The sequence below is a fragment of the Lycium barbarum genome, chromosome 5, assembly GCF_019175385.1.
Source record: "Lycium barbarum isolate Lr01 chromosome 5, ASM1917538v2, whole genome shotgun sequence".
NCBI lineage: Eukaryota > Viridiplantae > Streptophyta > Magnoliopsida > Solanales > Solanaceae > Lycium > Lycium barbarum.
Window position 1 is genome coordinate 110,712,401 of NC_083341.1, and position 13,945 is coordinate 110,726,345.

The 13,945-nt window shown below is 36.6% G+C and overlaps 2 non-coding genes across 2 annotated transcripts; one reads left to right on the forward strand and one right to left on the reverse strand.

The window, feature by feature from the left end:
* The first annotated feature begins 3,412 nt into the window (after positions 1 to 3,412).
* LOC132642967 (small nucleolar RNA R71) lies at positions 3,413 to 3,519 on the forward strand. The gene has a single exon (XR_009583435.1). It is a non-coding gene; the product is annotated as a small nucleolar RNA R71 (small nucleolar RNA).
* Positions 3,520 to 12,313: 8,794 nt separating this feature from the next.
* On the reverse strand, positions 12,314 to 12,420 carry LOC132642965 (small nucleolar RNA R71). Its single transcript, XR_009583433.1, has one exon. It is a non-coding gene; the product is annotated as a small nucleolar RNA R71 (small nucleolar RNA).
* Positions 12,421 to 13,945: the final 1,525 nt, after the last annotated feature.

Sequence of the window (13,945 nt, forward strand, 5' to 3'; positions counted from 1 at the left end):
TGAACAACCACTTTAGATCCAAGTAGATAAGCCCGGAACTTCTCAAACGCATAGACAATGGCTAGAAGTTCTTGCTCGGTGACCGTGTAGTTCATTTGAGCTCCATTGAGGGTCTTGCTAGCATAATAAATTGGGTGCTTGATTTTGTTGTGCCTTTGCCCAAGCACCGCACCAATATCAAATCCGCTTGCATCACATATGAGCTCAAACAGCATTGACCAATCCGGAGATACAATAATTGGAGTAGATGTGAGCATTTCCTTCAGCTCATTAAACGCCTTAAGGCATTTCTCATCAAATGCAAACTTAGCTTCTTTTTCAAGGAGCTTACACATCGGGGTGGCGATCTTGGAGAAATCCTTGATGAATCGCCGATAGAAACCGGCATGTCCCAAGAAACTGCGAACCCCCTTTACAGAGATTGGTGGAGGGAGTTTGGCTATTACATCAACTTTTGCTCGATCTACCTCAATGCCCTTTTCGGAGATTTTATGGCCCAAGACAATCCCTTCTGTCACCATGAAATGACATTTCTCCCAATTAAGTACAAGGTTGGTTTCCTCGCATCGCTTCAATACCTTGCCTAGATTGGCAAGACACTCATCAAAGGAATCACCAACAATAGAAAAATCATCCATGAAGACTTCCAAGAAATCTTCCACCATATCTGAGAAAATAGACATCATACATCGTTGGAAAGTAGCTGGGGCATTACATAAGCCGAAAGGCATGCGGCTAAATGCAAAAGTGCCATAAGGACAGGTGAAAGTGGTCTTTTCCTGGTCCTCTAATGCAATGCTGATTTGATTGTACCCCGAGTACCCATCCAAAAAGCAGTAATACGCTCTTCCAGCTAGCCGATCAAGCATTTGATCAATAAAAGGCATAGGGAAGTGGTCTTTACACGTTGCGGTGTTCAGCTTTCGATAGTCCATACACACTCTCCATCCGGTAACTGTCCTTGTAGGAATCAGCTCATTCTTGGAGTTAGGAACAACGGTAATGCCTCCCTTCTTTGGCACACATTGTACCGGACTAACCCATGGACTGTTTGCAATTGGGTATACAACACCCGCATCTAACCATTTGATTATCTCTTTCTTGACCACTTCTTGCATAGGAGGGTTTAGCCTCCTTTGATGCTCAACAATGGATGAACTATCCTCTTCAAGCTCAATTCTATGTTCGCAAATACCCGAGGGAATTCCCCTAATATCTGCAATAGTCCACCCGATGGATCTGCGATACACCCGCAATACTTCAAGCACCTTTTGAGTTTGATCCTCATTCAGCAAAGATGAAAGAATAACCGGTAAAGTATTATCTGGGCAAAGAAAAGCATACTTCAAATGAGAAGGAAGTAGCTTGAGCTCAAGTTTTGGAGGCTCAATAATCGAAGGCTTGGCTGGAGGAGTGGTTCTCTTATCAAGATCGAGAGATAATTTCTTCGGCTCATAAGAATACGAACCCCGACCAATGAGAGAATTAACTGTTTCGATATATCCCATCATGTCATCCGCCTCAAAGTTCACCAAAATAGCTGAAAGTGCCTCATCGAAGTGCTCCTCTTCTAGCTGATGCTCCACCGCTTCGTCTATCTCATCGAATGAATCGATGACAGAAATGCTTTCATAAGCACTAGGCAACTTTAAGCCTTTGCTAGCTTGGAAGGTTACTTCTTCATCATTGACCCGAAATTTTATTTCATTCCTTTCCGAGTCCATTAAGGCTCTTCCGGTAGCAAGAAATGGCCTCCCCAAAATAATTGGGACTTCTTTGTCAACCGCACAATCAAGGATGACAAAATCTGTCGGTAATAAGAATTTCCCCACTCTAACAAGGATATCATCAACAACCCCCACCGGTCTTTTGATTGTTCTGTCGGCCATTTGGAGACGCATGCTTGTTGGTTTAGGTGTTCCCAACCCGGATTGCTTATATATGGCTAGTGGCATCAAATTAATACTAGCTCCATTGTCACATAAAGCACGGGCAAAATTGTGATGACCGATGGTGCAAGGGATCGTGAAAGCCCCAGGATCTCCCTTCTTCTCAACATTTGATGACGAAATAATAGAACTCACACGGTGGGTGACTCCCACCGTATCATGCTTGACTGCCCTTTTCTTTGTCAACAAATCTTTCAAGTATTTGGCAAATCCCGGCATCTCCTGGAATGTGTCTAGGAGTGGAACATTCATTGACAACCCCTTCAATTGGTCGTAGAATCGTTGGCACTTGGCATCCTCCGTTCTTTTCATCAATCTTTGTGGGAACGGAGGAGGAGACTTATAAGTTTGAGTCAAGGGTTTGATTGCCCCCGTGACCTTACTCTTTTGAAAGCTTTCTCCGGTGGCTTTTTCAACACTTGGCTCCTCGTCACCCTTTTGAACACTAGGGTGTGCTTCCTTCTCATTTTCCATAACAATAGGCACTTCAACTGGTGCCTCTAATTCTTCCTCGACCTCTTCTTCAATAATCTCATCAATAGTCGGCTCGACACTGATAGGTTCAACCACTTTCTGTTTTACCGCATCAAGGATCTTTCCGCTTCTAGTGGAAATAGCTTTGCATGATGCAATGTGATCACCTCCACTACTCCTTGGGTTCGGAACTATGTCGCTAGGAAGTCCCCCTCTTTGAGGTGGGTGTTGCTCACGAGAGAGATCTCTCATTTGTGACTCAATTTTATGAATCGAAGCGGTGTGAGAGCCTACCAATTCGGTCAAATTTTCCATCTTCTTGTCACTCTTTTGCTGGTTGTCTAATATCTTTTCAAGCATAGATTCCATCCGAGAGGTTCCTTGACCATTGGAAGGACTTTCTCGCCAATTCTGAGAGTTAGGCGTATGGCCCTTTGGTGGAACATAGGCATTGGAATTCCGATTACCATAGTTGTTGTTGTTGTAATCCCTTCTGTCCGAACCACCATATTCATTTCTACCATATTGATTGCTTTGTTGTTGTGGTCTCCATGGCTTTTGGTAACCCCCTTGATTGTGATCGATATAATTTGCATCCTCGCGTTGTGGCTGCCCCTCTAGATAAGCTTCCTCCGAGACTTGGTACATTCCTGGAGTATGAGGTGGCATTTCTTCGACAACATTCACACTCTTAGCCTCTTTCTCCGTAAGCCTCTTTGATAATAAATCCACGGTGGTTTGCAATTGTGCGAAAGCATGATCTCGCTCATGATTTTCTTTGGCCACCGCGGCAATAGAGGGACTACCATAAGATAGGATTTCACTATCACTAGAATGCCAAGCTTGGTTGTGGGTAGTAAGCTTGTCGAGCAACCTGGTGATGTTGACAAATTTTGTCCATGAAGCATCCCCCAGCTGCAGTGTTGACAACAATTTGATTCATGGTATCTAACCCCTTGTAGAATTTCTCGGCGAGGATAGCATCCGGAAATCCATGAGTCGGAGATTGAGTTAGATAATATTTGAAACGCTCCCATGCTGCATATAATTGTTCCCCCGGAAGTTGTTTGAACTCAAAGATCTTGTCCCTAAGCTCAGCCTTTTTTCTTGGTGGAAACCACTTTTTTAAAAATATATTGGCTAACTCGTTCCAGGTATGAATAGTATTGTTGTGGAGCTTTTCATACCATTCCCTTGCTTGGCCAGCCAAGGAATATTTGAAAACCCGTAACCGCAGTGCATCAACAGGAACATCACCTTGAGATTGTTGAGAACATACATGCATGAAATTCTTCAGGTGTCGAAGTGGACAGTCCTCCGAAGAATTTCGGAAATAGCCTTCAAGTTTCAATAGCTGATAGATAGAACTATCAATTTTGAAATTAGCATTTCCCGTTCTAGGAGGAACTACAGCAGAAGCATAATCAGCTTCGTCGATGAATTCCGCAAATACATTCTCATCCTCCTCTTCTTCTGGTGCAGGATGGTTCACTTGGATTCCTCCTTGGTTTCCTTGATTGCGATGGGGTCTTCCTGCCATATTCACCTGGTTCACTAAAACAGCAAACGAGGTGTGATGGAATAGAAATTTTTTTAAAGAACAGTACACAACAATTAGTAATTTCTAAACCGTATTCCCCGGCAGCGGCGCCAAAATTTGAAACGCTCAAATTACACCTATTAATGGCGTAAAGCGGACGTTGTCAAATATAGTAACCCAACAAGGTTGGGGTCGAATCCCACAGGGAATATGGAGACAAAAGAGTATTAATCGTATGCGATACCAGTCTTTAAATGCTTTAATCCTATTCCGGATAGTTTGAATTGATTGTTGAATAATGTAACTGAATACTTTGACTCAAAATGTAATTAATGTGAGAGAGAGACTAAGGTTGTGTTCCCCAAGTTGATTAGATATTATGCTTCAGGTTTCAATGTGATATACTTCTAATGGTTGTTCTATGAATATGCACTTGGTCTCTTAAGGACTTCTTAATGTTTCCCAACAGTTAAGCAGTATTTCCTCTTTATGATTCTTCCGAATATAAAAGAGTTACAATCGAAGAGCGACCAATAATGCCAATTTAGACTTATTCTTATTCCTAAGTTAGTCTATTAAACGAGGGTTAACGCCTCGAGTCATTGTTATTCAATCTTACCAATATTGACTCTCTTTCCCAAGAAAAGTCAATATAATGGCTTCGGCTAATGCTTGCAATCATTACCCTACGTTACAACTCAAAGATAGAATAAATAACGACAACCATTATGCATATATCAATAATAGAAACCCATTCACATAATACCCATCATGGGATTCACAACCTTAGAATAGCTACTCATAATGTTTGTTGACAGAAAAAGCTTAAAGATTAACATAACACACTTACAATGAAAATACAGGATGGAATGAGAGTGAAGTTGTTGCCTTAAATGCTCCAACCACTTCTAAGATTAAAGACCTAGGGTTTGTGCCTCTAAAAGAAATCTATGCCAAAAACTGCAGGATCATCCAATTCAAAACCCTAGAAATCTATTTGTAGCAGGTCAAAAAACGAGAACAATTTCCAGACAAAATTGCCCCTGTGCATAGAGTGCGAATTGCACTTAGTTTCGCATGTTCAACTCGCGAATCACGGATTTCACCAGACCATCGCAGGTGATGCATCTTCAGTTAATTGTTGAGCAGCATCCGCGACACAACCCGCGATTCGCATGTTACACCTGCGACTCGCAGGTGGTGTCGCATGTGGTGCCACATGTGGTGCTCAAATTTGTCCTCTGTCAACAGGTGCTGCACCACCTGCGACTCGCATGTGGTACCTGCGATTCGCAGGTGGTGCCATTGTTCAGTTCTGCTGGGTTTTTGCTTCATTTTGCTTCGTTTGCTTCAAGTTGCTTCCGGCACATGTTATTCTACAAATTGACACAAAAACACGAGAAACGACATCAAAAGCACTTGGGTATTTCCAAAAGATTAAGTAATTGGCGTCGAATGAGCCGTAATTTCACGACTCATCAACACCCCCAAACTTATAATTTTGCTTGTCCTCAAGCATTTAAAACAGAACTACCATATATGCCAATTGCTAGGTACTACAATGATGATCGAAATCAGCCAAAACATTAATTGTTTCAAAATACGAGTTGCCCTCCTTCTTGTTGCGGGACATGGTGCCTTTCCTCAATAGGCGAGCATTAACCAACTGATGCACTTGATGACACAATGTTATTCTATCTTTAAAAGAACGGCTTTGAATGAGGCGTCAAGAAGTAATTCTTTCATTGAGCCTAGTAATCCACATGCCCTCACAATAAGACCAAAGAAAGTCCCACACACACATATTCATGAATAGCAACTGGGACAAAAGACGAGTAAGGAGAGAACCACTCACACTCAGAAAAGAAAATGTACAAGTACAAAAAGAATGTGGTGCCATAAGCTTGCCCTTTAAGTATTTCTCCACTAATATAAACACACTTTGTTCAAAATCAATTAGGACTTACGGGTTATAGCTAAGGTTCTGGGTTAAGGTGGGGTGAAATTTGGGTAAGAGTGACTTGACGTCTCCCTACGTATTTTCGAGCACGCTTCTTTCACCTAATTCGTCCCTTCTTTAGCATTTAAGATTTTTTTTTTTCAATTCGTGACTCCTTTTGCCAATGAATGCTTGTACCATAAGCTATATAACTTTTACACTTTATTCAACTATTTTTTTATCCCACATGGACATATATCATAATACTTAATATTTATTCCTTCTCATGTATAAACGTATGCACTTCAATTTTAATTCTCCGACACATTTATTCCCTCCGTGCACTTTTACTTGTTCACTTTTGACTTTTTACGTTCTTGCTAAATATTTATTCTCTTCTCCTGTATAGACATATGCAGCTCAATTTGAATTCTCCTACACAAATTTATTTTCTCCGTGCACTTTTATTTGTTCACTTTTGACTTTTCACGTTCTTGAAGAATTAATAAATCCCACGTGGATATATGTCATAGTACTGAATATTTATTCTATTCTCATGTATACACATGTGCACTTCAATTTTAATTTTCTGACACATTTATTTCAGTATATAACTTGTACACTTTAACCAACTGTTTTTTTATCCCACATGGACATATGTCATAGTGCTTAATATGTATTCCCTTCTCATGTATAAACGTGTGCACTTCAATTTTAATTCTCCGACACATTGATTTCCTCCGTGCACTTATTGGGTGGACGAACATAGCAATACAAATTTGTACCACAAGCTATATAAATTGTACATTTTAACCAACTACTTTTTTAACTCACGTGAACATATGTCATAGTACTGAATATTTATCTCTTCTCGTGTATACACGTATGCACTTCAAATTTAATTTTTCGACACATGTATTTCCTCCGTGCACTTATACTTGTTGACTTTTGACTTTTCAAGTTTTTTAAGAACTAATAAATAATTTTTTAAATGAAATATAAGTGTGAAGAGAGGACTAACACAACAATACAAATTTGTACCACAAGCTATATAAATTGTACAGTTTAACCAACTACTTTTTTATCTCACATGTACATATATCATAGTACTGAATATTTATCTCTTCTCATGCATACACGTATGCACTTCAAATTTAATTCTCCGACACATTTATTTCCTCCGTGCACTTATACTTGTTAACTTTTGATTTTTCAAGTTCTTTAAGAATTAATAAATGAAGTATTCCCTCCGTCCCATATTACTTGGCCACATTACTAAACTATTTTTTTTATCCTACATGGACATATGTCATAGCACTGAATATTTATTCTCTCCTCATGTATACACGTATGCACTTCAATTTTAATTCTGCGACACATTTATTTCCTCCGTGCACTTTTACTTTTTCATAAATGAAGTACTCAACATTACTAAAAATATATGTCCAAATTACTTGTTCATTTACAAAACCAAGATAAAATTAATTAAATATTTCCCATCTTATCCTCTCTGTCTCATATTACTTGGCCACATTACTAAAAATATATGTCCAAATTACTTGTTCATTTACAAAACCAAGATAAAATTAATTAAATCTTCCCATCTTACCCTTAGTAATAAATGTTCTTGAAAATAGTCAATTTTGATTAGAATGTATTTATTGGAGAGAGATAGGGGTAAGATAGTAAAATACATCTTTTATTTATGATTTCTTAAGAGATGTGCAAAAGGGAAAGTGACAAGTAACACTTATATATATTAGAAAAGTCTCAATAGCCTTCGAAAATAATTTGAAAATGAGTAACTAATGTGAAAGGTAAAATTAATAATAAGAACAAAAATTTAGTTCTTTTGATATGTTAACGTAGACAAGTAAAAGTAAAGGGAGGGAGTGACTTTTATCCCTAGTTTTCTTCTTTATCAATACTTTAAACGTGAAGAGAGGACAAACAATAGCAATGCAAATTTGTACCAAAAGTTATATAAATTACACACTTTAACCACCTACTTTTTTATCCCACTTGGACATATGTCATAGTATTGAGTATTTATTCTCTTCTCATGTATACACGTATGCACTTCAATTTTAATTCTCCTATACATAACTTGTCCACTTTTGACTTTTTATGTTCTTTAAGAATTAATAAATTAAGTGTATATTTTTTCATAATTTCCATATTTATTGGTGTATAATCTCAATAGCATCAGAAAATGATTTGAAAATGAGTAATTAATGTGAAGGGTAAAATAAGAAGAAGAAAAATTTTCTTTTTCTTGATATGTTTACGTGAACAAGTAAAAGTGAAGGGAGGGAGTGACTTTTATTCCAGTTTTCCTTCTTTGTCAATACTTTACTTATTTTATTCTCCTTTGCAGTCTCTGATTATTGTTTCTTTACATTTATAAAATGTAAAAATGTATTACTTTATATTTTCATTTCGGAATTAAAATTTGGTGATTTACGATATAACATATATTTTTCTAATTTTGATTTCTTTGTAACAATTTTGTTTTATCTAGAATTGTTAATATAAAAAATTATAATATATTTTTAATTAATTTAATGAAAATATTTTATTAGTTTTACTTTTAAAAAATCCAATATATACAATAATGGTTCTTATGTTTGGATCTGAATAGTTAGTTAATTCAAATGGATATCAACCTGTCTGTATACATATAAGATATTAAAGAATTTAAAAGAAAAAATCTAGAATCAAAATATTAATTTTCCCTCATATTCTTACTAATTTTCTTTTTCACATCGATGAACAATTTTCATTGTTATGACAATGAGAAAAAAGTCCGACTCTTTCCATCTCAAAGGTTGAATTCCATCATATTTTTTCAATTTTTAAACTCCATTTTTTAATTATAACTAAAGTGATGGTACATAAAATACATTTTGTATATGTTGCTATATATAATAACAATTAGAATGTTTTTAAAAGTTATTTTCAAAATACAAACCTTAAAGACTAGCTAATTAAAGTGAATAGACATGTGCACGGGCATGTATTGCTAGTATATATATATATGTGTGTGTATCACAAATGTGATATGTTTTACCAGCTGTATGACGATGATATCTTTCTGAATTAAAAGATCTTTGACAGATCATGAAATTTTGGTTGAATAGGGTCCTAATAGTAACTAGTAACTACCTGTGTTTTTCTGACGATTGATATGTAGACTTGAAACTTGTACAGCAACTAATAAAATTCAATCAAAAACGGAAAAAGGGCTCCACCCGTTGCTTGAGTACTTATGCAGCATTGAATCCAGTAGTTGATGAGTACGTAAAATCATTAATTAAGAAAGAGAGTTTTTTCGTGGAGCAGAATACTATACACTTGAAAGCCAGTTATCTGTGCAAGTTCTGATATGAGCTTTACCAACTTATTGTTTGTTACTACATAATAAGTAATGTACCTAAATTTACTACTAGTATTTGTCTTGGATTTTTGGTGTTGAAGAGTGAAATGGTAACATGGACGGTTATTAAGGGACGTGGTGAGATGGATGAGATCACTGTATTTTAATTAATTAGAGATCTCAAGTTCAAGCTTTGGGAATGAAGAAATTCCTCATAGCAAGTGTTTCTCTCTTACATGCATGGGCCCTACATAGCGTAAATTTGAACTAATCGGGTCAAAAAATCTTGATACCAGATAACTTTTTTTTTTTTTTAAAAAGACGGATAATGTTAGTGATTTTAGAATTGATAAAGTTGCTATTTTGTACTCCTATTGTATAGATGCACTGTAATTCTCATCGTATATTTCTTGTTCCCTTTCCCTGTACCGAGCCACTTCCAACCCCTAAGAGAAATGGTCATTTTGATCCTAAATATTGTACTACTAGTTTTCTCGACAAATTGAATTTACTTTGAAATATTTGATGTTCTAAAAAATCAAGAACTATTAATTATTACTATCTCTTTTTTTTTTCTTTCCAAATTTACTCTTATTGCTCCAATTAGTGAGTATTAATTAAGTAAGACGTTTAAATATTTAAATAAAGACAAAGCGTATTTTAGATTAATACTCTTATCACTAAGATTATTGATTGTCTTTCTTTAGGAGTACGTAAAACCTCCAAATTAAATACAGATAATATGAAGTGCGGAGGTATTACTTAAAAGACTGCCAATTTACTGATCCAGTTGAGGTACTAACTGGTCAAATGCTTCCAATTGTTTTTAGGATGAAATGGAGGAACAAGAAATTTGACTGCCAATTTACTGATCCAGAGATTGCATGGCCCAATTTTGCTAAGGCCTAATTAGGTTTTCATTGATTTGTACTTCCTCCGTTTCAATTTATGTGAAAGTATTTGACTGACCGCGAAATTTAAAATGAAAGAAAGTTATTTGAAACTTGTGATCTAAAATAGGTGTAAACACCTAATTTTTGACCGAACATAAGTTTTACACCCTATTTAGCTTTTAAATATTTCTTTTAGGTCTAGATTAGTGATGAGTCGTGAAATTACGGCTCATTCGACGCCAATTACTTAATCTTTTTGAAATACCCAAGTGCTTTTGATGTCGTTTCTCGTGTTTTTGTGTCAATTTGTAGAATAACATGTGCCGGAAGCAACTTGAAGCAAAACGAAGCAAAATGAAGCAAAAACCCAGCAGAACTGAACAATGGCACCACCTGCGAATCGCAGGTACCACATGCGAGTCGCAGGTGGTGCAACACCTGTTGACAGAGAGGACAAATTTGAGCACCACATGTGGCACCATATGCGACACCACCTGCGAGTCGCAGGTGTAACATGCGAATCGCGGGTTGTGTCGCGGATACTGCTCAACAATTAACTGAAGATGCATCACCTGCGATGGTCTGGTGAAATCCGCGATTCACGAGTTGAACATGCGAAACTAAGTGCGATTCGCACTCTATGCACAGGGGCAATTTTGTCTAGAAATTGTTCTCGTTTTTGGACCTGCTATAAATAGATTTCTAGGGTTTTGAATTGGATGATCCTGCAGTTTTTGGCATAGATTTCTTTTAGAGGCACAAACCCTAAGTCTTTAATCTTAGAAGTGGTTGGAGCATTTAAGGCAACAACTTCACTCTCATTCCATCCTGTATTTTCATTGTAAGTGTGTTATGTTAATCTTTAAGCTTTTTCTGTCAACAAACATTATGAGTAGCTAATTTCAATTCTAAGGTTGTGAATCCCATGATGGGTATTATGTGAATGGGTTTCTATTATTGATATATGCATAATGGTTGTCGTTATTTATTCTATCTTTGAGTTGTAACGTAGGGTAATGATTGCAAGCATTAGCCGAAGCCATTATATTGACTTTTCTTGGGAAAGAGAGTCAATATTGGTAAGATTGAATAACAATGACTCGATGCGTTAACCCTCGTTTAATAGACTAACTTAGGAATAAGAATAAGTCTAAATTGGCATTATTGGTCGCTCTTCGATTGTAACTCTTTTATATTCGGAAGAATCATAAAGAGGAAATACTGCTTAACTGTTGGGAAACATTAAGAAGTCCTTAAGAGACCAAGTGCATATTCATAGAACAACCATTAGAAGTATATCACATTGAAACCTGAAGCATAATATCTAATCAACTTGGGGAACACAACCTTAGTCTCTCTCTCACATTAATTACATTTTGAGTCAAAGTATTCAGTTACATTATTCAACAATCAATTCAAACTATCCGGAATAGGATTAAAGCATTTAAAGACTGGTATCGCATACGATTAGTACTCTTTTCTCTCCATATTCCCTGTGGGATTCGACCCCAACCTTGTTGGGTTACTATATTTGACAACGTCCGCTTTACGCCATTAATAGGTGTAATTTGAGCGTATCAAATTTTGGCGCCGCTGCCGGGGAATACGGTTTAGAAATTACTAATTGTTGTGTACTGTTCTTTAAAACTTTTTCTATTCCATCACACCTCGTTTGCTGTTTTAGTGAACCAGGTGAATATGGCAGGAAGACCCCATCGCAATCAAGGAAACCAAGGAGAAATCCAAGTGAACCATCCTGCACCAGAAGAAGAGGAGGATGAGAATGTATTTGCGGAATTCATCGGCGAAGCTGATTATGCTTCTGCTGTAGTTCCTCCTAGAACGGGAAATGCTAATTTCAAAATTGATAGTTCTATCTATCAGCTATTGAAACTTGAAGGCTATTTCCGAAATTCTTCGGAGGACTGTCCACTTCGACACCTGAAGAATTTCGTGCATGTATGTTCTCAACAATCTCAAGGTGATGTTCCTGTTGATGCACTGCGGTTACGGGTTTTCAAATATTCCTTGGCTGGCCAAGCAAGAGAATGGTATGAAAAGCTCCCCAGCAATACTATTCATACCTGGAACGAGTTAGCCAATATATTCTTAAAAAAGTGGTTTCCACCAAGAAAAAAGGCTGAGCTTAGGGACAAGATCTTTGAGTTCAAACAACTTCCGGGAGAACAATTATATGCAGCATGGGAGCGTTTCAAATATTATCTAACTCAATCTCCGACTCATGGATTTCCGGATGCTATCCTCGCCGAGAAATTCTACAAGGGGTTAGATACCATGAATCAAATTGCTGTCAACACTGCAGCTGGGGGATGCTTCATGGACAAAATTTGTCAACATCACCAGGTTGCTCGACAAGCTTACTACGCACAACCAAGCTTGGCATTCTAGTGATAGTGAAATCCTATCTTATGGTAGTCCCTCTATTGCCGCGGTGGCTAAAGAAAATCATGAGCGAGATCATACTTTCGCATAATTGCAAACCACGGTGGATTTATTATCAAAGAGGCTTACCAAGAAAGAGGCTAAGAGTGTGAATGTTGTCGAAGAAATGCCACCTCATACTCCAGGAATGTACCAAGTCTCGGAGGAAGCTTAACTCTAATTCGGATTTGCATCGCATAATGCTTATTAAAGGAGGGAGCGCTCCCAATTAAAACTCTTTAAATTGATTCTAGGGCTCGAATGCAAAACTACTTCTAGTTATCGATGAAGGAATTCTACCCATCACATCATAGCCCACGGAGATTTAGTGTTTGAAAGGTGAAATGGAACCAACTCTCAAGTGTTTTCAGATTACTCTAAAACAATAATGACACCATTAAACATCAATATCTACTAAGATTCCTATCTGACATAAAGAAACAAAAACGCTAACGTGGAGAATTGTTAATCTCGAACATAATTTCTCTAATAAATTAGGTTGCACCAGGTAGTTGGGACATTTTGCAGTATTGGACAAAGCATCAGTGTTACTGAATGGTGAATACTGATGAGTTTGTTTTAGCCTCATTCATGATTAGTTTATTCCGTATTATTTTGATTTTTGAAAATTATATTATTGTTTTAATTGTCTTCAAATCATTGATACCCTTTCTTCCCAACGTGGTGATGTAGTTTGTCTCAACTAACGCTAATAGTATTCAATACTATTGGTACTTTTTTGACCTTTAAGGAACTTTAAGATTAGAATTTGATTATAGAATCTCACCAACCAAAACAAACAGTTCCTCCATAAAAATCTCGACCTGGTTCATTTTTACATGCTTGAAATAGTTCAACCTTAAGTCTCATTTCATACTTGTTTTTCTTAAACAAAGGTAGATAATGAACTTAAAACTATATATATATATATAAAAAAATTATAGTGCAGAAAAATGAGAATCTTAATTTGCTTCAAAATTTACAATCAAATAATAATGATTTAAGTGAAATCCCTCTTAGCATACAAAAAAGATTTCAATAAAGAATATTTCCTTTGTCCCAATTTATGTGATACTGTTTGAATTTCGAATGATGTTTTTAAATTTTGATCTTGAATTCGGACCACGGATCTTTTCGTTTTTTTCAAATTAAATTTACATATTTGGAAATTAGGTAAAAACTATTAGGGGTCACAATAATTGACAATTCATAATATTTCAAAAGACATATGAAAAATTGAAATAAAAAAAAAAAACTTGTTGAATTACAAAATTCTAATGATACCACGTAAATTGGGACATTAATAGTATAAAACAGGGAGGCTAATGGAAT